The following is a 24,712-nucleotide window of genomic DNA, read 5'->3' as shown; positions in this document are numbered from 1 at the left end:
TTTTATTAGATAGAATAAATTTAATTAAATGGAAGGAACTTACGTTTGTCGACGTCTTAAAGTTTGTTTACGTATTACTTGATTTTTCTATTGTTTGGTTATATTTATGTCGATCAACTCTCTCTCTCTCTCTCTCTCTCTCTCTCTCTCTCTCTCTCTCTCTCTCTCTCTCTCTCTCTCTCTCTCTCTCTCTCAAGCATCAGAATAGCTTGCTTTTCACTGATATTGAAATCTGTCATTGCTAATTTGGTCTCATAGCTTGCATGATAATTTCAAACGAAAAAGATATGTAGATTAATCGGACAATATTTTAATGCTCAGAAAGGCATCATCAAACCACTTTGGTTTCGTATTCATCATGGTAATAAAGTTTATGACGAGAGCCTCCCCCCCCCCCCCCCCCCCTCCCACCCAGTTTACTTGTATAATTCAATTATTTTCAAACTGGAAAAGCTTCATTTATGCTTAGTGCATTTGGTGCGCTCCTTGTGCAACAATCTAGTATTTTTTTGTTTTAGTCTGATATGCTACATATGTATATGTCCTTTTAGTTTCATTATCCGCATCCCATTCATATCATAATTTTTCATCTCTTCTATAATCATTTCTCATACTTATTTTCAATTTTATCCTTTTAGAGTTTGGAGGCCTTTTATGTATGTTTATATGTGTGTTTGTCTGTGGCCATTTGAATTTTGATACAATTTGTATGAAAAAAACACCCTGAAAAACTTTTGGCAAGAGTAGCGAAATGTCATTTTTGTTTTATGTTTCTCCAGGTGGAGTCCGCTGGTTACAGCTTTCGATGTACTAGACTCAATAGTGTGGTTTGGCTATGTTCAATAGGATAACGTAGGCGATACCTAGTGGCCTAATTTTCTGTCGGTAACGTTAAGTTTGCGGTGCTGAATTGCAGTTTAGGTAAAATATAAACAATGAGAATTTTTTTATACGAAGGGATAAAAAGGGATAAAAAAAAAACCTTAGTGGAATATCAATTGTTATATCAACTATCTCCGCTAATATCTGCATTGCAAATCAAGCGTCGCCTCATATAGATAAGTCCATCATAAAGTTGCAGTTTTCTGTGGTTCGGCTTAAAAGAAAACGGTTTGGGTAACTTGTTCATTTTGTCTTTGGTTATCGGTTCTACCATTTGTTTCAAAATGCACCAAGTAACTTCAAATGCAAGTTGCAATTCACAGTATGTCAATAAAATGTTTCGATGGATAAAAATTATTATTATTATTATTATTATTATTATTATTATTATTATTATTATTATTATTATTATTACTTATTACTACTAAATTATGACTATAAAACAGGATTCTCTAGGTAATACATAGTAGGCTACGTACATTTATTATGGGGGTGATGAAGAACCTATTATCCTAAATATATTGTCAATTCGAAAATAAAGTTTCAATAACAATAATAACTCTCTCTCTCTCTCTCTCTCTCTCTCTCTCTCTCTCTCTCTCTCTCTCTCTCTCTCTCTCTCTCTCTCAGGCAGTTTGAATATTTGAAAAATAGGGTATACGAGGCACTGATGTCATTTGAGCTGTGGCTACGTTCTCGGAAGTGCTAAATTATTGTCTCAGATTTTTCCAACTATTTTGAAAAGATTGAGGGAGTAGGCAGCTCGATGGCTCATCCACACAGACCTCGAGTAGTTTCTTGTATTATGCTAAGGCCAGTAACACGGGCTGACAAATGTCATTTTTACTTCTAGTCTTGTAGAAAACAGAACGGAAAGATGGGGGGAGTAGGAAAGTTGGGTTTTGACACCAAGGAAGCGTTAGCTTCCCCTTCAAATAGGAGAGTTATGGGAATCGGAAGAAATACACTGAATCCACAAGTTTTGGAGCAGAGATTGATTTACTGAGGGAGCTATAATTCGTAGAGGAAATCTTGTAGGAATAAAGGAAAAATAAATAAAATATAGAAAAGCCTGAGGACAAAGAAACACTAAATAGCAGTTATTTTGAAGACTGATGGTAGAGGAAATCCCTTGTAGATAGATATACGGTGTTATGCGGCCTAGTCCTTGGCTTACTCCCCGTAGGGAGTTTGTGCTGTCAGTGCACCTCACGCGGTGCACTGTAAGCATTATTTAAACTTCTTCACAGCTTTCCTTAGTCCTCTAGCTGCAACTCCTTTTAATACTTTGACTATACCCCCATTCTTATCATCTTTCTACATCCTACTGTCCAATCTCTCATAACAATTATTTCAAACGTTGCTACTCTCGATTTCCTTATCAGCGCTGACTGACCTCATAGGTCCCAGCTGTTGCCCTGTGGCCTAAATTTCATGTTTCTATTCCATTCCTTGTCCTTAACTGGATATTGTGCGAAATTATAGTTTTAGAAACCTACTGCTTCGGGGGGGGGGGGGTTTGGTATTACGAATGTGGTTTACTTTTTGGTGATGGGTATGGGATTATTTTGTCATTAATGAGAGAGAGAGAGAGAGAGAGAGAGAGAGAGAGAGAGAGAGATTCATGCTCTGCTTCTATCATGGTCTACTATGCAAACCTGAAATGGGTGTAGGAGAGTGTGGGAGAACTGGTTGTGGCCAGAAACGCGCGCTGTTTGTGAATTCGTTTCTCAAGCGTTAATGAAGAGAGAGGGCAACAGCTTTTGTCTTCTATCTGATTTAACTCGGGGAATTATTTCTCTCTCTCTCTCTCTCTCTCTCTCTCTCTCTCTCTCTCTCTCTCTCTCTCTCTCTCTGTCAGCATCATTTTGCGAATCGGAGAGAGGAAACACCTGATTCTCGTTGAGCATGCAATTGCAAACACATTCAAGCAGATGTTTTTTTTATTGTTGTAGGCGACTCTGCCTTGGTTTTACCCTTTATGGTTTGTTTCCTCTTTGTTTTTGAATGAGAATAGTCTATAGTATCACTGGTGAGGTTCATGACAAATGAGCACTTCTCAAAAACACCAGTAACATTGACGGTAATGGTAGATTAAATTACAATAGCTAAGTACTATAACTTATATTGCGACTCTACCTGTCCGCAGTGACAAGAATTTGTTGTGTCATGTCTGTCTAATCATTCAGTATCCTTATTGTAATTTTTTTACTTGTTTCATTTGTGTCTGAATCATATACTGTAGGTCAGTATCCGTGCGCGGTGAGAGAGAGAGAGAGAGAGGAGAGAGAGAGAGAGAGAGAGAGAGAGAGAGAGAGAGTGGGCCACTTGGATGTGTCGGTGATCCTTAGTAGATTTTATTCCTTAACATCCTTATTAATCCATGTATATTATTATTATTATTATTATTATTATTATTATTATTATTATTATTATTATTATTATTATTATTACTTACTTACATACTGATAGGCTCCATACATAGTTGGCAGCTCCTCTGTGTCAGTACAAATCCTTTCGAGTTTTGCATGTTGTAATAACATTTTAATTTAAGAGCCGATCTGTCATTATGAAGCTGTTTGGCTGTGTGTAACGTGCCCTATGAAACTTGGCAAGTTTCATTGATCGTCTTAGAATCTTTAAGACAAACAAATGGCAGGTGTCATTCAAACTTGACGTAGATTGTACAATCCATCAGTTGTTTTCTGATTTAGTAATTGTAATTTTGCATATGCAAATACATGACTCATTTAACATGAGTAAATCGGTTTAATGCCTGACTTTACACGTGTATTAAAGTCGTGGTGAATGAACATGTAAACAAACGCCCCATGATGAGACTGCAAGTTAAACCTGTAATGGTCTAAGGAACCTTCTCATAAAGCACCCATCGCAAGAATGCGAGTTTTGGCAAGACTGCGCACAGACATCTCCGAGTCCGGACAGGCTGCTGCTGCTGCTGCTGTTTGTGGGCGGAAAGAGAGAGAGAGAGAGAGAGAGAGAGAGAGAGAGAGAGAGAGAGAGAGAGAGAGAGAGACAGAAGCGAGGAAGCATGCATGCAGGCAGATGCTTGCCCTCTCTCCTGCCCGCCTTTTATACTTTTGATCCCGTGCTGCCCCATACCACGTCTTTAAGTCCTAAATCACAGACATGTAAGCCAAAGTAAGGTTGTTGCACGGTGGCATCAAATCATTACACTGGTTTCGTTTGGTCTGCTTTAATCACCATTATTATTGTTCTTGCGAAATATTGAGAAAATGAAAATAAATTGAAACCCTCATTGTCTATCTTTTCTTCACCTCAGCAACTTTCTCAAGGCTAAAGGAATCGGTGCCACTTAGAGGAATCATTTGTGGCATTTCTCTCCAGTCGTCTCAAGGGATTGCCGTGAAAATCGTTCGGAATTCGTAGGCTGAAGTTGGACCGCCCTCTTATTTCTCGCCCCCCCCCCCCCCCATTCCCCGACACCCTTCTTCTCCTGTGTCATTATGGCTAGTGTTGTCTTCGAGACCTTTACGAGGATTCGTGGATAAGTACGACATAAAAGTGGGTCGTTCCTTTTAGTATTTAATTTGTTGATGTGCCCTAGCAGCTCTCTGCTGGGTTTTCTTCGCTGATGAGCGTCACTTTCGCTTTTCTCGAAGAAAGTTTGTCTCTTCCTCCGGTTCCTGTTCTTTGTCAAGCGTTGTTTTCTCCCCTTTGAATCCTTCTCTTCTTCTCTTCCTGTTTCCTTTCTTTTGATTGGGTCAGTTCTCTTCCTATTTAGTCTTGTTATAAAAGTTCCACTTCATGTTTACTTCTTTGTCACGAAATGGCAATATATACGAAGTTCTCACTAGTATTCCTGTTTTTATGTTTATTTTATTAGCTTGGATGTTGGAATATGACTCTCTCCATTGAGATGATGATGCATTTGAGTCGTCATATATGTAATCTTGTCACTTTTAACAGTATTGATTCTAATTGTTTAGGAGTGTACGGCCATCGCCCTCTTCTGACAAGCAACTCCCGTTCATGAACATTATTTTTTTGAGGTACAAATGGTATTAGTCAGTGTACATCAACGCTGCCCTGGGCACTTTTACTAATTGGTCAGCCTTTCATTGAAAGGAATGCGTCACCATAGTTTCCTCTGTTTTTGAATGATGTCACCTCCCCTGAGCAATAACAGCAACAGGGGCGAGTGTCACTGATGAATTTATTAGGGCTAGGGGTTATATGAGCTGTTGCGCAAATGAAATAGGAACGTCGTGACGTCACTTTTGGCTATTAAAGTCGGGATGTTATAGTTGATGTTTATGATTTGCCTCCGGCGCCAAGCGAAATGAGTTCAATTACATTTTTGGCGTGTGGGAGATACAACACGATAAGAAACTCTCTCTCTCTCTCTCTCTCTCTCTCTCTCTCTCTCTCTCTCTCTCTCTCTCTCTCTCTCTCTCTCTCTCTCTCTCATCAGCATTATGTAATAGTTTAAAATGATTGAATTTGGTAGGATGGTAACAGTCTGTGATCGGCGTAAAAGGGGTTAATTCGGATCAGAATCTTTCTTCATGAAAGTTGCTAATGCGGCGATGTTCGCGTAAACTGAGCTACAGGAATTTCTTTTGAACATGATATATTAGTTTGACCTTTTCAAGCAAGTTCTTATTAAGGCCGTGTTGTCATGCATCAAGCGTAGTTGTTAGTTGAGGAAGGAATATTGTCCCACGAGTTGAAGTCTTTTGATACGCATATAGTACTCATGCGTGCGAAGCCATAATCTTTATCTGTGAAGCTTGAAAGCTTCGTTAATACAAAATCAGTGTTTCCGTACAGATTTCATTGCATCAAAGTAAAACATACGGAAAATGACACCATTGTTGTTTTGATCATGACCTTAAAAGATCTCGTCACCGGGTTTTTCATGCTGTGCTTGGCAACCTGATGTCTGCACGTGAATCATGAAAGGTTTTATGAGTTTTTTTTTATTGTTTTTTTTTTTAAACATATCAGGAGACCTGACACTACGTATGCCGACTGATGTCATGAGGTCATGCTTGCAGCTGTTGTCGGTAGGTGTGAAAGCGTCATTCAAGTAGGTGTTTTGCGGTGTGTAAGCAAATATCAAAGTAAGAAGTTGAAAAACCCTCCAGTATTTATTGGGCAACGGTAGACACAATCTTTCTCTCTCTCTCTCTCCTCTCATCTCCTCTCTCTCTCTCGGTCTCGGACCTCTCTCTCTCTCAAGGTCTCTCTCTCTCTCTCTCTCTGAATCACGTAAATATGGAACGTGATGAATATATAATAAAGGCAAACTCCACAAAGAAAAGAATAACAATGGAGTGGGGCTTTATTTGTTAGATATATATATATATATATATATATATATATATATATATATATATATATATATATATATATATATCTCCACGGTTGCTTGTATGTATAGTTATGCTTGGAGCGGCTTCATTGTTTCTAGATTCATCTTCGTCTCCGCTTTTCTTTTCCTTTTCTTTCACTTCCTTCCCATTGAGTTTTTCCCTTTGTAAAATGTCGTCGATTAGGCGACGACGGTTGAACTTACGATAACCGATGATCGCGAAGTTACTTAGCGTTAGGTCTGGTATGTACCTGGACGGGTGACCGGCAAGAAATGCCAGACCTTATTGGCATAGAAGCAAGCCCCGTGAACATGCGGTTTGCATGGCTTCAATGATTGGTCTGACATCTGCAATAGTGCGACCTAATATACGTCTTTATCCCTAGTCACCTAATAATTTGCCAGTCAGGCAGAGAGACAATCGTTAATTAACTAAAAGTCATCTCAAGTAATTAGCTTTAAGAATGAACCAAAAGTAAATAAAACAATTAGCAATCACATCATATTCAATAAACGGCAAATCGACTTTCAACTAAATATATATATAATAAAGCCTAAGGTGATGTGGGTTTGTTCATTTCTGAACTAACCCTTTTATGCAATATGATGTGACTTCACTTTTTTATATATACTATTGGTTTATTCTTATTGCTACTTACTCAATATGACTTTTGGTTAATTAATTACCGAGTGTCTCTCTGCTTGGCTGGCAAATTATTTGCTGACTAGGATAGTACCAATCCGAAGTCTTTATTTTATTCCTATTATATGGTACTTGTCAGCAAGATTTTCATGTGAAGATTTCAAATGAGGTACTATATAGTGGATAACATTTTTCATTATAATATAGATCGAAAATATAGCTCTGTCTCTCTCTCACTGGCCATGAGCTAAACCATATATTTCCAAAAGGATTTTGTTCATGCTCTGTGGCTGTTTGTTTCCCTCTGACCGTCAAGCTGTAAAACTCTTCACTGCTTCCGTGTACCATTATTCCTTTCTCTCTTCTCTCTGCTGAGAGAGAGAGAGAGAGAGTAGTTGTTTCGAGTTTACACTCTACATTCTTCCTTCTCCCATTATTTTCATTCTTAAGATCGGAACGAGATAGTGACATGAAGTTGCCAGTTCCATCGGCCTTCCGTCATTTAAAACGCATATCAATAGAAACTTGCACACATCTGAACCTGGAGTCTTGTAAGTCATCCCTCGCAAGACACGTATAGTCTGTTGCTTCCAATACTGGGAATTCTCTCCCAGCTTCTGTTCTTTATTATTCTTAAACATTCTTTTTCGGCGTTAACTTTGGAATGATCCAAAGACAGTTGCTTGAGGGCTCAGTGGTACCAATGGTACCTTTATTCAGTGATATGAATAACTTGGAGACAGAGAGAAGAGGTTTGGTAAAGCATGATGCCTTTGATAGAAGGGAGTGGAGAAGGTGCCATCAGGCAACCGACCCCTTTATGTAAGGATAACGGTGGGAAAGGAGAAGATGAGTATCTTAAGAGAAAATAGGCGTGGACTGTAGACTTGGAACACAACTGTACTGTACTCAGTGATATTAATAAAACAATATTGTTGATTTCTATGTTTTACCTATCCAGTGTGCTTTGTGGGTTGTTGAATCGTTGTTTTGGAGATATTTACTTTAAGACAGATATGAGCGTTGTCACGCAGCGACACAAAATGGCCTTCCGACTTAGCTGCGTAGTAGCTCGGATAGTTTGACCATAGCGTCACTTAATCGACTGCTTCCCTCAATAGAACAAAACTCCCTCCCGTGACCTCCTCGACTCTTGACCAGTTCTCGCTGACAGGCGGAGGTATCTGTCATTTTGAAATAAGTGGCGGTAATGATATTGGTTGTGATAAGAAGAAAGTGACAGATAATCTCTATCAGACGTCACTCACCGAGAAGTGTGCCCATACATATTTATATATTATTATTATTATTATATTATGATGGTCGACGCTGCGGGTAACCTCATGGCTGCCTACTCTAGGTCAGGCCTTTGGTTAAGACAAGAAGAATGAAGCTGGTGGTTCTGACCCCCAAGGGAAGAGTTATTCCCGCCTTATGAAAAGATGGCACTGCGGAAAATGGAATGTTTAGATGACAACAACTTTTGAGTAGCGGAGGTCGAATGCCATATGTGCCTCGTGTATTTACTGTGATCTTTCTGAAATCATTTCAAATTATGCATCAGTAATACTTTATTTTCTTAAGCGTTACGTGCAATATTCTTACAATCTCGGGTGAACATATTCTTAAATATGAATTACGGGCTTCGCCTGATGAATGAATCGTCACAAGCCATTAAGTAGCAAATTGATTCAATGCAACACGGAGTGAACGAAAGTTTAGCAGCTTGTGCAGCCGATGAATAAACAGTTTGCAGACCCTGTATACAGTCGGAATATAAACGAACAGAAGAAGGCGGCGGCGGCTACGTCCCGTCTCGTCTGTCTTCATAGCTGCGGCGTCTGAAACGGCAGCAGAAAAGGAAGGAAGAATATCAACAGAAACAGACAACGGTAACGCAGCAGCAGCAGCAGCAGCAGCATTGTTGGCAGGGGCCGTGCCAGTGTGTGTGGCACTCCGTTGGCATAGTTTGGTGGCCGGGGGTTGGTCTCGCACGCGTGTGCGTGTTTTGCTTCTTTCTCTTTAACCGGTGTGGACAGGGTAGCTGTGTTGGCCAGAGGAGATATATATTATTTAGCCCTTGTCGTCTGTGTTATTGCTTCAGGCTTTTATTTGCTCTAACAATTGCTTTTTGTTAGGAGTGATGTGACTGATGATCGTGAACCATGATCGCATCTCGAAACAAATGGAAAGAAAGCAAGAAAAGCCTGGAAGGAAGTTCTTAGCATTCTTTAACAAGCAGGAAAGAATTTGATTCGTTTTCCGCGGTTGAGTTCTTTGGCGTATTTGTTTTGTAGTTTGACTCGTACATGAAAACGTGTTAAGAAACGATGATTTCATCGGGTTTCTTGCGGTTGTGAAATGTTTTCCTCTAGAAATAACGAGTGTGATTTTATACGAATAAAGTTATGTAAAATTAACGAACATGAAAATGTGCTGCTGAATACATTCTGTATATGCTTTTGCGTGTCCCCGACCCATCAGAAATACAGAAAATAATGATAAATGTGCTTACCCGTAATGTGTGCATACTAGTGGCCTTTGAAAGAAAAAAAGTCTTTTGCATTTATTTTATTTATTTGCGAGTATGACAAGTGTATTTGAAACTCACTCCCAGAGTTATGCTCTCGTCGTTCACGAAGTTTGATCACTGAAATTTTGCCTCGTAAGGAAATTATCTTCTGTATTCACAAGATTGTCATTCTCTCTTCCTGAAGAGAACAAACCTCATCTGCTGATTCTTTGGCTGAGGAATTTTACGTCATGAAACTGAAACACTTTTGTGTAAAACGGAAGATGTGACATATTGGATGTTCCCCGTTTTCTGTCTTTTCTGTTTTGAAATATTTATCAACGTTTGGCATGCAAACTTGTTTATGCGTGGTAGAAAATTTCCTGAAAGGAAAAATAATTATCATGTGACGAGGCAACCCTGTGTATTAATTAGAACCGCGTGTATTAAACTGTGCTAACAAATGTTTATACTGTTTCTGCCATTAGAAAGAATGATTTTAAGTTCTGATGCAGTCATTATGCAGTCATCATTGTCCTTTTGTCAGGAACATAATCATTATGCAGTCATCATTGTCCTTTTGTCAGGAACATAATTTCTCATTTTTACTCTTAACATATTGAGAGAGAGAGAGAGAGAGAGAGAGAGAGAGAGAGAGAGAGAGAGAGAGAGAGAGAGAGAGAGAATATCTAAAAGTAGTTCCAGAACCAGCCATGTCTAATTGTCCATTATTCTAAATTATCCAGTTTGTTATCGTATGATATCTAGCTTTCTGATGCCAAAAGATAAAGAGAATAGCATATGCATTTACTTAATGCAACCGGAAATGGACAATTTTACCATGAGCTCATGGAGGGTTGGCCTTCATCATGCACGCATGCTAAGTGTATTTGTTCATAGTTTTTGCCTTTTCATGGGGGCTTAGTCTTTTCATTGTTTTACCGTATGTAAATTTCTTTTATGTGTTTTTTTTCTCTTTTGGGGGGTCCGTTCTATACTGTTTGTGTGAAACGTGGTGCTCATGTTTATGTTTTTTGTTATATTTTTTTCTGTGTGTGTGTTTTCGCGGCCATTTTTCATTTAGTTGAGTCTCTGCATGTTTTATGTTTTTCCGTTTTCCTTGCTCAGCAGGCCAGTCTTTTAAGGAGGCAATTATGTATCCTTACCGGTTGTTTATTTTGACAGGGTTTTCAGGGTCGGTGGTATTTTGATATATTTTTATATTGATAATTTTATCGTCACTTTACGAAAGAAAGGGTTTTTATAATTAATTTCATAAACCATTCCATTTTCACGGGTATTTGAAGTTTGTCATTATTGTCAGTTTTATGTTCGTTAATGATACGTATGAAGGGAATGTAGTTTTGCTGGCAGAGACTATTTTATATAGGTATTTTAAATAATTATTCGTCTGTCGTTGGAAATTCACACTAAGCTAGTAGTGGAACTATTATTGTTATTTTTTTTTTTTCTATGACAGTCATCCTATTCGACCGGGTGGTATTTATAGTGTGTGGTTCCGGGTTGCATCCTGCCTCCCTTAGGAGGCCATCACTTTTCTCGCTGTGTGGTCTGTTTCTAGTAGCACACTTATGCATGTGTCCTGGAGCTACTAGTTTTCCCAGGTTCCTTTTTCAGGGATCCTGGGATCGTGCCTAGTGTTCTTATGATTATGGGTGCAGTTTCTACTGGCATATCCCATATCCTTCTTATTTATGTTTTCAGGTCTTGATACTTATCTTTTTTTTTTTCTTTCTCATTCTTTCTTATCTACTTTGGTGTCCCATGGTATTGCGAGATCAGTCAGTGATACTTTCTTCCTAGTATGAATACCAGCAGTAGGATTCATAGATATATGCAAAGGTTACCATAAGGGGAATGACGTCAGCTTCAATGCAAGAGAATCTTCTTCATCTTGAGGACATTTTCAAAATTTCATTTTCCACCGTCGTCTTAAAGGCTCGTCTTTGAAGTTTTGGGAAATTAGAAAGTAGCTTGAAACATTTTTATGCTAGTGCTGCTTTTGAGAGAAGAGAGAGAGAGAGAGAGAGAGAGAGAGAGAGAGAGAGAGAGAGAGAGGCGGGTTTACTTACGGTAGCAGTCGTAGTTATCGAGAGAGACGAAAAACCTGTTTGTTTATGTGTCTCATGTTCTCCTTAATTACTGCAGAGTCTGAAAGGCGGAACACTGGCCATATCGTGTGTATTTAAAAACGAGAACTACTCATGCAGTTCCTTTTGCAGAAAGACGTCGTTTCATTAATTCCGCCATTTAGGGAACTTACTCTTCATGTCCTCCATTTCAATGCATATCCCCCACCTCCAACTCCCATCCTCTACGGGACGTATTTGACTCCTCAAATATAGGTATAACCCTTCTGTCAGTTGAAAGGTCGTCCCCGTTACACTTAGTGATGGACAGCCCATATATAACCACTGAAGGGACATGCCTTTCCTTTTCCGCTTTCTGGGACATTTTCTCCATTGACGAGACTTCCCCCCCTCTCCCTCCACTGAAGAGACCTTGCTTTTCCACTCCTCAACGTGCAATATGCAAAGCGACCCTTTGCAATAAAAGGGAAGGCGGGTCCGTCTCGTTTTGTACTTGCAAACAAAGTAAAAACATTCGGAGCTATATGACTTTGGCGGCGCTGAAATGCCTCCTGAATATTAAAATGTCGGATGGCGTTGCACAGAAATAAGAGATGTCTTCCTCTTTTGAGGTCATCCGGTGCCTTTAGTCGTGAAATCCAAGATCTTGTTTACTGGAGTAGTGAAAGGGGAATCCCCGGTTAGGTTGTTACTCTGTTTTTCGTCCATTTGACAAAAGAAATTTAGCTTTGAATGTTTAGCAAGGTGCCATCTCGTCCTTCAGCAATTGAAACTGCTGTGGAATTGACTGTGCATCGTAAGGTAGTCAGTTCAAATGATAAACTTTCAGTGGCAAGCAGACCTATTGACGCACGCGAGCGGAAAGAGGTCACCCTCGGTGAGGGCCGAGACGAGTGCGAATGTATGAGAGGCTGATATGCAAAAGTTGCATCTCCCCCAGGAGGGTTTTTGCAACATGTCTGGTTCACGGTATAATGCAGCCGTTACTTTTAGGGGTGTGTGACGGGGAGAACTTCTAAAACAATCCAAATTCACTAGTAGTGTTAAGGTAAATATGAATACATGAGGGTCGTTGAATTTTAATATATTCTGTCATTTTATACTTAAGGTATTCGTGTTGTATTGATGTCTTAATTTTGCTTACTTTACTTTGATATGTTAGGGAGATAGAATGTTATGGTAATTTGAAATTTCGAACTCAGTAAGGCCTTGTAAGGGGAACACAAGTTCCAAAACGCCACCTGTGTCCTACATCATCTCCCCCATCCATTTTACACACACGCATGCGCGCGTTCACTTTGTGCCATCTGCAGTCGAAAAACAGACTGCTTTTAAATTTGTTTTCCACTTTACGTGGACTCTTATCTACAGGATTTTGATCTTGGGGCTTGAAATATCACTTAGTTTGGTTTTTATCCTGCTGGCATACCGCGCCCCCCCGACACCACAACAAAAGAAGAAAAAAATTGTCTTGAAACCAGGGAAGATTTTTCCTAATTTCTTTCGTGCTCTTTGTTTTACATTTTTTTGCTTTTCTTTTTACATTTTGTTTTTCGTGAACAATTTAGTCTTCGTGTGAATTGTTAAAAGTTATTTTCCTTAGTGTATGCTGAGGGATTTGCTATTCAGAAGTTCATTAGTGGTAGTAAAATCTCTTCCTCAGTTAATTTGGAGAGCATTTATCTCTCTCTCTCTCTCTCTCTCTCTCTCTCTCTCTCTCTCTCTCTCTGTCATGTGAAATACCTTTAACCTTCCGCACTGCAGTGAAGGGAGTAAATTCCCTAAGAAGTTATTATGATGCAGTTTCATTAAGGCTGAAAATCCATGGGTAGTCTCCCAGAAAAACGACCGTTGTGATTTGCTCCCTTTCGTCCATCGTGATGTTCGTTCTTCCTGGCCGTCACTGCGAAAGGAAACATTCTAATTTCAATTGTAATTAAAATGACTGCGATCAGGTCGTTTAGTGGAGGAGTCCTGTCGTGCCAGAACCCTCGTTGGAAGAGAAGGCTGGTCTTCTTTGGAATGAGTTTGCGTGTGTTATTGCTGTTGATGTTGCAGCATTGTGTGCTTCGATAAATATATGTCATATGTGTTGGCGTCTGTTTCGGATAGAGCAGGTGTTTTGTGAAACTCCGCCCTGTGAATATAAGGGGACGACTTAGAGATATCTCTGTTTATCTGTATTTGTTAATAGAACTTTAAGACATGTCAGTTTGTCTGAAGCTTTGTGTGTGTGTGTGTATATATATATATATATATATATATATAATATATATATATATATAATATATATATATATATAATATATATATATAATATATATATATATATATATTAATATATATACTTATATTTATAATATATATATAAATGGCTATGATTTTCTTTTATATGAAGGATAGGGCATTGAAAAAGGTCAAACTGTTGGTAAGTACGAATATAACCCAGAGGTCGTCTCCATGTGTGTTTGTACATTTTTAAGCTCGTTCGTATATGTGCTTGTGTGATTTTTTGAGAAGTGCTTGGATGCAGCAGTGAGTCATGGTGGTGGGGGAACCGCGTTCTTTGTGTCAGGAGATTGCTGCAAGTGGTGGTAAATTAGCTTCCATGTTTTGGTGGATAAGGTTGCATGCTTGTTCACGTGTCTGTTTGACTCTGAAAGACGAGATCAGTCTTTCTACCTAATGTTATCACTATCTCAAGTATTATTTATGCGTAATGGTCTTCGTTATAGGTGTACGTGGTAACAGCCATTGATTAGTTTATCAAGCGTCGTCGTCAGTACGGAATTCACAAAACTAAAAAAAAAAGTTAAAAGATGTTGAAGAGAGATTATGAGCAGGATATGATAATCATGAATTTAAGCAATGTTATATATATAGTCGCTTATTCTGCATGCATATGTGTCTCATCAGTACAACATTTATTAGTATATGGTGCATATTGTGACAAGCGATATTGAAAAATTAATAATTCCCAAAAATAACTGAGGAAAAGTAGGTCGATTACCCCAAGAGGGCAGTCGAATTCATCCATTTTTGGGCTCGGTTGGAAACAACTAAGTAATTCAAAATAGCTTAACCTAACCAGACAGCCTGAATTTGCTTTCACCGTGCTCATACTATTTACTTAAAGAATTTAGAACATAACTTGGCAGTTATGCAGTCTCTCGTCATCGCAGAATATGAAAACTGCGTAAAAGAGTTTTTTCTTTCATTGCAAATGACGTAACTTCTGATATAGAAAACGTATTTGGATAGTTGAATTTGCCTTTTCCTCCATTGTCGTCAAAACTAATATTTTTTAATTTTTTGTTATTTCATTTCAATTTTCTTTATTGGAATTGTTCATTCCCGAGTCATAATATTTTGGTTCAGTAGAATTTTCCCGTTGCCTTTGTAAACTTTCACGTTTATAACAGTTATGACCTTCATTCTTCGTTAGTGTTACACAAAATGTGGTTTCAGTAGCAGTAATATGGTAGTTGGATCTGACAATTCTGGGTTACAGCTTACAGGTACTGTACCATATCGATATTTACATCCCAAAGTATCTAACATTTAATTAATCATTGAACCAGAAACCAAACCACTGGATATGTTTACGACGTCTTCAGTAAACACTCCTTCCCACACTTTTAACACCTTCAGTTACCTGATTTTTTTTTTTTTTACCTTTCCTTTGAGCATTTCCCCTTTTCAAAATCCATTAAAGCAAACATGATAACTTGATGTTTGGTTATGATGATTACACCCATTGAGATATATTTTCTTATATTTATTTTCCACCATAATCTTATATTAATATTACACCATAACGATAATTTGTTTGTATAGTTCATCCTTACTTTATACACACATTTTTATAGTTTATAAATGCTAAAGAAAGTAATTCCGTATCCAGTTTTTGCTATTAATTGTAAATTAATCTCATGATGGGTGAATAGAAATGGTAAGAACGAGTGTCCTTGTGATTACTGGTATATTTAGCTGTGGTTGGCTTCAAGTCTGGTCACTTTCTCAGGATTAATTCTGCCATGAAGTCTGTTTACCTTTGTATGAACTCACGTAATATGACAAGTAGGAAATATATTTAAACATCTCCATTTTAATTAAGTCTTTTTTAATAACTGAGTTCCTGATTTAAATTTTGTGACATTCCTGTTTCAAGACGACTTTTTAGACATTTCACTTATAGGACGGATTGATTCTTGTCTTCTTGTGTTTGTCATGTTTTGTCGATTGACGTTTGTTATTGTAAGACTGTCTGTTCCATTATTAGAATGTAAAGGATGGAATGCAAGGTGGCTGGAAGGTAGTACAGGATGGTGGATCATTGTAATGAAAATGAAATTCTGAGACGAGGCTAGTCTGTTATGAGGGGTTAGTCGAGGGTCTATTTATTAAGAGGAAAAAACACTTCAAAACAATTCGTATTTTCACGTTTAAGTTACCCTCAAGGAATAACATTTGAGGGCCTCTGTTTAATCTCTCTCGGTCCTGTATATCTGCCACCTCTGAAATAGAGACAGACTGAAGGTGAGCGAGTTATGACAAACAGGTACTGAGCTGAAACTCTTTTTGAGGTCTCTTCTCGCTTTTGGCAAATGGTAGACGGTGGGCATGACTTCGTCGCGTGCCAAGGGTTCCACGTGAAATACCACACTGGTTCAAAGTGCCATTGTTATATTAGGGGAATTATGGCACCACGTTACGCTCAGCTCTATCGCCAAACGCGAAGCTAAGGAGATGCTGGCTCTTGAAACGTTTCCTTGTTATTGGAACGTTTCTCTCCTGTTGGAAAAATGGAGAAGCCGCCCCTGCTCCTCTTATTAGTTTTCGTAAGATTGGGGGAGTTAACTTACAGAACAGGAAACTTTTGGACGGTGGTCAGGAATGTCACTTCCTGTATCGTCGGTAGATTTAGTGTGAGGAAATTGCTCAGTCATTGGTTATTTGGTTTTGGCGGAAAAAATTTCTTCTTTCTATTATATAACCTTTCAAGACGACGCTCAGAATAGCAAGCTGTCTGGCAGAGTGTTGTGTAAACTTAGGCTTTTCTTGTTATAGGAAGAGATGTGGGTGATGTTTCGAATTTTGCATTTGTGTTTCAGAGAGAGAGAGAGAGAGAGAGAGGAGAGAGAGAGAGAGAGAGAGAGAGAGGCGGGTGGTTGGGTGGGAAGGGGAAGGTTGGGTTGAAAGCTTCTGTCTACACAAGGCTCATTAGTCGGTCACTGGTGCGGCAAGTCTGGCACAAACGATTGAAGGAAAGAGGGCAAGGCATTTGTTGTTAGTGAAGGCTGCGTGGAGTTATAAGGTGCCAAAAGAGGAGGAATGAGACGAGTGCCTCGCTTGTTAGTAGATGCTAAGAGAAAATGCTATCAGGGTCATTCGGTTTCTTCGCTTCCTCGATTCCAGCCTCCTCATATATATATATATATATATATATATATATATATATATATATATATATATATATATATATACTATATATATATATATATATACACATATATAAATGTTTATGTATTTACATAAATATGCAGTACATACACACACATATATATATATACACGCACACAGAAACATTCCTAGAAACATTCATATACAATATTTCGTCGTAACAATCCTCTCTCTCTCTCTCTCTCTCTCTCTCTCTCTCTCTCTCTCTCTCTCTCTCTCTCTCTCTCTCAAGTCTAAGAAAACAAGCTCTTGATTGTCACCAAGTCTATCAAAAAGAAAGATGATGTGTGCATGTTTTTTCTTTTATTTTTTTTATGAGGCTTTCATGTTGTTTTAATTTTTTTGTGTGGTTAGGTAAGCATTCAACATCGTTAAGACGAATGACATAATGGCTTTATCAGTCTATTGCTAAGTCTCTCTCTCTCTCTCTCTCTCTCTCTCTCTCTCTCTCTCTCTCTCTCTCTCTCTCTCTCTCAGATTATGTCGTATATGACATAACTTTTTTATTTTTATATATGTATATCTTCAACGGTTTTCCGACTGCTGTTATTGTAGCTTTCTTGTTTGTGGACATCTAAGTAAATCTTACTTCAAGGTCAGTCTTAAGCTTTTTGACATAGGCCTGAAAATGACCTCCTGTTGTTTGTCCTAGACTTCCATGTCTGGTCTCATAATCAACATAATGACACCCAGGGGATGCAGAAGGGTTGAGAGACTTCTCACCAGATATCTTTTGCATTCTCCTGTGCTTTTCAAAATTGAGATATGTGTTTCATTGGTAAGACCGGTATTCGTTTACGGTTTTAAGTCATGCTTCACTGAATCATGAATTGAGAGTAAGCTTATAACGTTTAAGAACGAGGATTTGCAAATTATCATTGATGTTTCTTGGAAGTGTGATTTCATGGCACTATCAGTGTGGAGTTGGACGATAAGGGCTTCAAGAAGAATGGTGACACAACAGAGGATTATACCTGTGGGAATATTGCAGTATCAAATGAATGATGTAAAGCAAGACAGTGCTGCAAGCCTGCAAGAGAATTGTGGTGGTTAGTGTTGGTTACCAAGGGTCCTTGCCCAAAGACAGACGGATTTTTGGTTAGGAATAAGACGCCTTGTGAGGTTTCATTTGAAAATTTTCCTTACAGGACCCAAGATTTGTCACTCCTTGAATTTAATACTCAATTCTTGACTTCAGCGTAGCTATTGTTTGGGCGACAATTTTCTTGATTTAAATTTTTGTCTGGCTTGAGCTCGGAATGGGCTGAGGAGTTTTCAGCTCTTGAGATCGACGTGATAAAACGTCTAATGAATTTAAAATTAATTAAGAAATACCAAATTTGTTTTGACGATTTTGTAACCGTCAAAGAACATAGGCTGCTGAGAATGCTTAGAAACTCGTGAGGAAGTTTGAGTAGATTCAACTAACTTGAAACATATAAACTGTCGGTGTTGTTACTGAGAAGTGTAGTGGATAAAACGAATGACTGACAACTTGAGAGTGGTTTGAAGGTGTTTGAAGAAACGCGATGAGAACAATTTTTCGTGAATATATGATTTATATCTCGTCCATTAAATATAATTTAAACTTATTTAAGGTCTTAGGTGTTACCCCATGGCAGTATGTATTTAGCAAATACTATATAATGTTTTTGTGAACACTCGCCCGTATGTAATAGACTAGTACAACATTGGGATGCCAAGCTGCCTTTTTCTTTGTTGAAATTGATTTTTGTCGACCTTTGCCTTCTTCATTAGCCTTGAATCTCATTTATTGTTTTTCAATATGGATTTAATGCGGTCAAACAAACCTGTTTACTTGATAGTCAAGTTTCCAGGAACATAATGCCCACGTGTGGAGAAAGAAAAACTGAACCAGGAAAAGAGACTTTGGGGGTTAAGACCAAGAAGGAAGGTAGGCAGCTCAGGGAGAGCTAGAAACTGTTTGTTTTCGCATTCTGGATATTTCTCAACGTCGAAGTCCGTTCACAATCGAACTACCGTTATATGCCAATAAATAATCAGAACACAGGTAAATTGCACACCCGCTTATACATACATATATATATATATATATATATATATATATATATATATTATATATATATATATATCTGTGTGTGTGTGTGTGTGTGTGTGTGTGTGTGTGTAAAGCGAGTACCACAGCAAAAATAGTAGGCAGAAATTGTACCCGAGCGGTTTCGTCCTTTAGTGAGCCATTGTCTAATTGAATGACAAAAGCTCTCGGTTAGAATTTCTGCCTATTATTTTACCTGTGGTATTCGCTCACATCATGAAGACACGTGCATCTTCTGTGATATTTAAAGCATATATGTGTGTGTGCGCGCGCGGAGAGAGGAAGTAAGTGGGGATGACACGGTAACCGATATAGCTGTCTATTGAAAATCAAAACTGCAATCGTTTGCACATACTCCTAATATAACTGTCAAGTCGAAGATGAACGTATAGTTTGTAGAGAAACCTCCACCACCTAAGCCTTGTGTAGGCATGGAGGAGTATCCTCAGTAGTCCGTCTACCCTTGAGAGTACTGAGCCATTTTCCTAGAATCACATTTCAGTATACTTCATGCAGTCCTTGTCAAGTACATCCTTATTTAGTACACCGATCCGCCCATTTTCAAACCACACGACTAAGGATTCTATCTTACGGACTACGTTTATTTCACTACTGCTAAATTGGGCCTGAAAACTGCATTTCTTGCATAGTGCAACTGTGAGGTTTTCCGTCTGTGACACCTTTCAAAACTTTTACTGTCAATTTACCGTTTCAGCGCTGAATGAAGCTCACAGTTCCCAGTGCTTGTCCTTTGGCCTAAATTCTATATTCAATTCAATCCAGGCTATTTATTATTATTCACAGCCTGCGGCGTCCTACGGGGCCTCGAATAAAGAAAGAGAGAGAGAGAGAGAGAGAGAGAGAGAGAGAGAGAGAGAGAGAGAGAGAGAGAGAGAGAATTTTGTGTTAGAACCGGACCAGACAAAGAGGCCATTATCTTAACTGCGCTGCCTCGGAGAGCTTAGGAAGATTATTTTAATGACAATTCATCACAAAATGTCAGTCCGACGTTATTGAATTTCTTGCTTTAACTACTTCTTACCTACAAGACATATACAACTATGGTTTATTGGGGTCATATGTTAAGTTTATAATTTTATGGTTTTAATGCGAATCTTTCGTTCAAGAAAGTGAGGCTCAAGATTTTAATTTATTTTTTGAGGAATTCTGTATTTACCGAAATATGAAATATTTTGATATGGCGTCCTGTATGATTATCCCCATCATTTCACTACTGTAAATCAGTTTGTAAATATCCGTCATAGCCGGGTTACATGAGTGACTGTGTATCGATGCAGCAAAGGTATCAGGTCGTCAGAGTTATGGGTTGTTTATGGACAGAGGTGTTTACGTGGATGAACAGGTGTATATATTCCAGGTGTTAGGGAAGTTGGGCTCTTGGGAGAGGCTGGGGAGGGGGTCGATGATAGGTTAGGTTTTATAACGCTTATATGACATAGTCTCTCTCTCTCTCTCTCTCTCTCTCTCTCTCTCTCTTATTGTGTATGTATGTATGTAAATATATATGTGTGTGTGTGTGTAAATATGTGTTTGTATGTATGCCCATTGGTTTTACTTGGATATGATATTTTTGTTAATATGATGATTTTATTTATTTATTTTTTGAGTTCCTTAACGATTTCAGTATTTATGCAAATGTGATATTTCCAGGGACTTAGAATGATTATATTACATCAAGTGTGGGCTGCTCACTGAGTTGCCAAGATTTGAGAGAGAGAGAGAGAGAGAGAGAGAGAGAGAGAGAGAGAGAGAGAGAGAGATGGCCTTGTAGCTTGTTTACGTTTTTCGCTCTTTGTCTCTTTTTCATCTTATTTTGTGTAATGATGTTTTCCTAATTTTTTTCTGTACAACTTTTCGTGTTAATCAGACGATGATGGTATTTATGTTTAGGGCTAATTCGACATGCCGTGGGGTCGTTGAGTCTGTCTGTGGGTCAGTCTCTCCCTCCCTCCCTCCCTCCCTCCCTCCTCCCTCCCTCCCTCCCTCTCCCTCTTGCATGATTTTTGGGAGCCGGATTGTGACTAGCGAAGTGAACTTTCATTTTTTTATTTTTTTATTTTTCTATTTTTTATGGTTTGGTTTTACATTGCTGTCTCTGCTTTTTTTTTTCTCTTTTTCCCAGCGCTGTTGCAATTGGCCTTTGTGTCAGATGATAATCTTTTGTCTGTTTGGTGTTCTTATATATAATTTTAATGTATATAGGAGATATATTAGTATTAAATGAAAAACGTACTCAAACAGGGTCAAACATTTCCTAGGAGTAGTAATTATTTTCGGTATCATCATCATTAATATTATCTGAGTCATTGTCAGCTGTTGTCTCCCTTCTCAAAACGAACTTATTTAGTGACACTGAAGTGGTATGTGTTGTCGACTTTGATCTGGAAACGCATCATCTTCAGTACAATTTCTTTGGGCGAAATTTTGATTCCCTTTTTCTCTCTCCTTCCATTTCTCTACACCTTTCGCTAATAAAACCTGCTTTCTTTACCATCCTCTCCCCCTCCCCGCCTGCACCCCTCCCCCTCCCCCTCCCCCTCTTCGTCGAATTTCCTCTGCTTCCCCTCCCCACAGCCATCGTCTCGGGCCATCAAGAATGGAGTGTTGAGTGCCCATAGTGAATGTAGATCTTCTGCACAAGTCGGTCGTTGTGTGAATCCCCCTCTACTACTGAGTGTTTCGCCTTTCTTCTTCGTTTTCAACTTTTTAATTTAGAATCGTTTGACGTGCATGGTTCGTTCAATTTGTAGCCGGCATTGTTATATTCGTGAACCAATGTGAAAGTGAAGTGGCTTAGATGAAAGGTTTTTGAAAGTTCGCTGTCTGTTTTTGACGTTTTTGGAGGTAGTGTCACTTATTTTGGCCTATATTTGTGATATTAGCGTTATCTTTATGTAATGTATTGTGAGAGTGAAAAACTATTTCTTCCAGCAATTGGAAACTATTATTTGCGTTCCAGTTTTCTGGAATAAGGTGCCTTTGCAGTGGAACTCTGAAGGTTTATTTATTTGCTTATTTATTATGATGGCGTTTGTGCATTCGTTTATGCAAACCATGAGTTCCCAACAAATGCTTTCATAGTTTTAAGATTCTCGTGTTGATGGCATATTGACAATATTTATGGCTTGTAAAATCTTTGGGGTGGCTAATGCTAATTCAGTTTTTGTAAAGAGCGGGTGTGTGCTCATACTTCATGTGAAAAAACTAAGGGATTGTTAGTGAAAGTGACTATCTGTGTCTAATTTAAAACATTGTAAGTAATTCCTCTCGAGGCATTTTATAAATGTAAATGACCTCTCCAACGCACATGTTCGGGAACTCATCTTAATGAGTGGTAAATTAATTATGCATATAGTAGGCTGGTTTCATATATTTTTGATGGTACAAAGTGATAATGTGGTGAGGGCTCATGAACGTGGCAAAGGCTACTTTCCAGTGATCATTGGCGTGGCCTGAACTGTTTGTTGAGTACTGATTAGTTAAACTGATTATTATTATTATTATTAATACTATTATGAAGAGTGGTAGTTTATCCACAGCTCGTCCGAAACGAATCTTTAGGAATCAAAGAATGTTTTGGGTGGAGCTAAAGTGGACAACTGGTTTATAGTCAGATAGGAGGTGTTAAGGGGGTAGATTGACAGGACCTAAATCTCTCTCTCTCTCTCTCTCTCTCTCTCTCTCTCTCTCTCTCTCTCTCTCTCTCTCTCTCTCTCTCTCTAAAATTCATTGCCAAGGGATATCAATCCATTTGATTTTTAGTATAAAAAATTATAATGCGTACAGATAAAAAGCAATTACTGAAAGAGAGACCCATATTTGTATTTATACACCGGCAGGCTATCAGTATACCCGAGCTCATTTTTGTTGGTTTGTTTGCACAAAAAATAGACTCTCTCTTCTAGAATGTGCTCTATCGTATCTCTTTCAGTTGACGTTGCTTATGGTGGTTTTATATTGTGTTCTGACATTTCACGAGTTTCAGAATCCATAGCCTGACCGAAGTAGTTTTAAGAACTGAGCTGCAAGTTGCTTTTGTTTCTTATGACTTGAAGGACCCCAGAGGCCAACATCCTCCCACATCTCGTGCGTTCCTGTTAGATTCTGTTTTGTAGCACATGCCCCACAGTTTGGGGGTGCAAGGGGCAGTTCTCGATCTTTATGTTAGGGCATTTTTCTGAATTCTGTATCGTCCGATTTGATAGGGAGTGGTGCAGACTCCACGTTAATCACGAATACTTGGTAGTAAAGAGTTTGGTAATAGAAAGTATTGTTTATCGTCTGGTGAGGCCGTTTTTAGGATGTACATTCAGTACAGAATGCATCATTTTAAAATCACGTTCTTGAATGCGGTAATGATTTTTTTTTTTCTTTTTTTATACAGTTCGAAGCTCAGATCTTACCAGCTTTGACTTTGACACCCGTTTTGAATAAAATGTTCGGAGGGTCGTTCTTTTGGACGTACCGCAGGATATCAGTATAATAACTTATTGCCTTTATTCCCCAATAAATATTGGCCATACTATTAATAATGTTAAATAAGAAGAAGGGAAATTAGGAAGCACTGTTTACGTAGCATTCTTTGGGTAAAGAGTAAAAGGAAGAGAATGCGAGATACGTCGAAGTGGTTACTAATTTCCCCCAAGTTATGAGATGGGTCAGTGTGTTTGAGTTTTGAAGCGAGTGGAGGACGATAGGTTTGGTCAAGATTGGATAGTTGTAGAGTTTTTGGACAAAGGAGATAAAGGCCTAAATCGTGCTGCCGATGAGCGTTTTTGGTAATTATTAATGTGGCTAGTGTTGAGGAAATTTCCTTACCAAAAGTTTCACATTTGATTAAAAAATTGAAGCTTTAATTGGGCAGTGAGAAAAGTATTCGTTTTCCTGGGCAACCCACCTCTGTTCAAGTATATACGTGTATACATGCATGCATACATACATATATATATATATATTATATATATATTATATATATATATATATCTATAATATATATATGATTGTGTGCGTGTGTGTGTGTGTAGCGAGAGAGAGAGAGGAAGAAATCCCAGTTTACTCTAAAAACTTTGTGATTAATGCTAATGGCATTGTAAGGGTCAAGTAATAGCCGAAAAGGACTTGTGGTTTGCAGGATGGATTAAGTGAAGATAACTATTACTGCGGTGCCGTTGCGTATGTAGTGTCGTGCTTGCAACAATAGACGAAGTTTTTTTTTCTCAAGTACAAGATATTTTTGTGGCTTTTGGTTCTTTTGAATGTATATTTAATTATTTTTCTATTGTAGCTCTAAGGGCGTGATTTTTTCTTCCATTTTTTTATGTAACCTGAATAATGAGACTGTGCTTATGTTATGTAGAATCATTTTTATATATATGTAATTGAGAGATGTTGCTGCACAAACACAAGAAAGCACAGTCATGATAGTCAAAGATATTTAAAAATTGTTGTGAAAGGGAAATTTGACATTGAAGACACGAAGTGAATTTAAAATATCCATGGCATTATTTTTCGGTGTTGGAGATACAGTAGGCATTTTAACCTTGTGTTTTATTGCCAAGAAAGATGTATTTGCTTGGTGTTATTGAAAAGATTGAAGACTGAAAGCTCCTTCGCACCTCTCGGTAAAGGAATAAAAGAAGTACTTC

General features: G+C 38.3%; 1 protein-coding gene across 1 annotated transcript in view; it reads left to right on the top strand.

Moving 5' to 3' along the window:
- The window catches only part of LOC135219826 (thyroid receptor-interacting protein 6-like), a 195,927-nt gene that overhangs the window by 88,879 nt on the left and 82,336 nt on the right, over positions 1-24,712 (top strand).

Source organism: Macrobrachium nipponense, chromosome 1 (assembly GCF_015104395.2).
Source record: "Macrobrachium nipponense isolate FS-2020 chromosome 1, ASM1510439v2, whole genome shotgun sequence".
NCBI classification, from domain to species: domain Eukaryota; kingdom Metazoa; phylum Arthropoda; class Malacostraca; order Decapoda; family Palaemonidae; genus Macrobrachium; species Macrobrachium nipponense.
The sequence above is the reverse complement of the archived record's forward strand: the minus strand, read 5'-3'. Positions and strand labels throughout refer to the sequence as shown.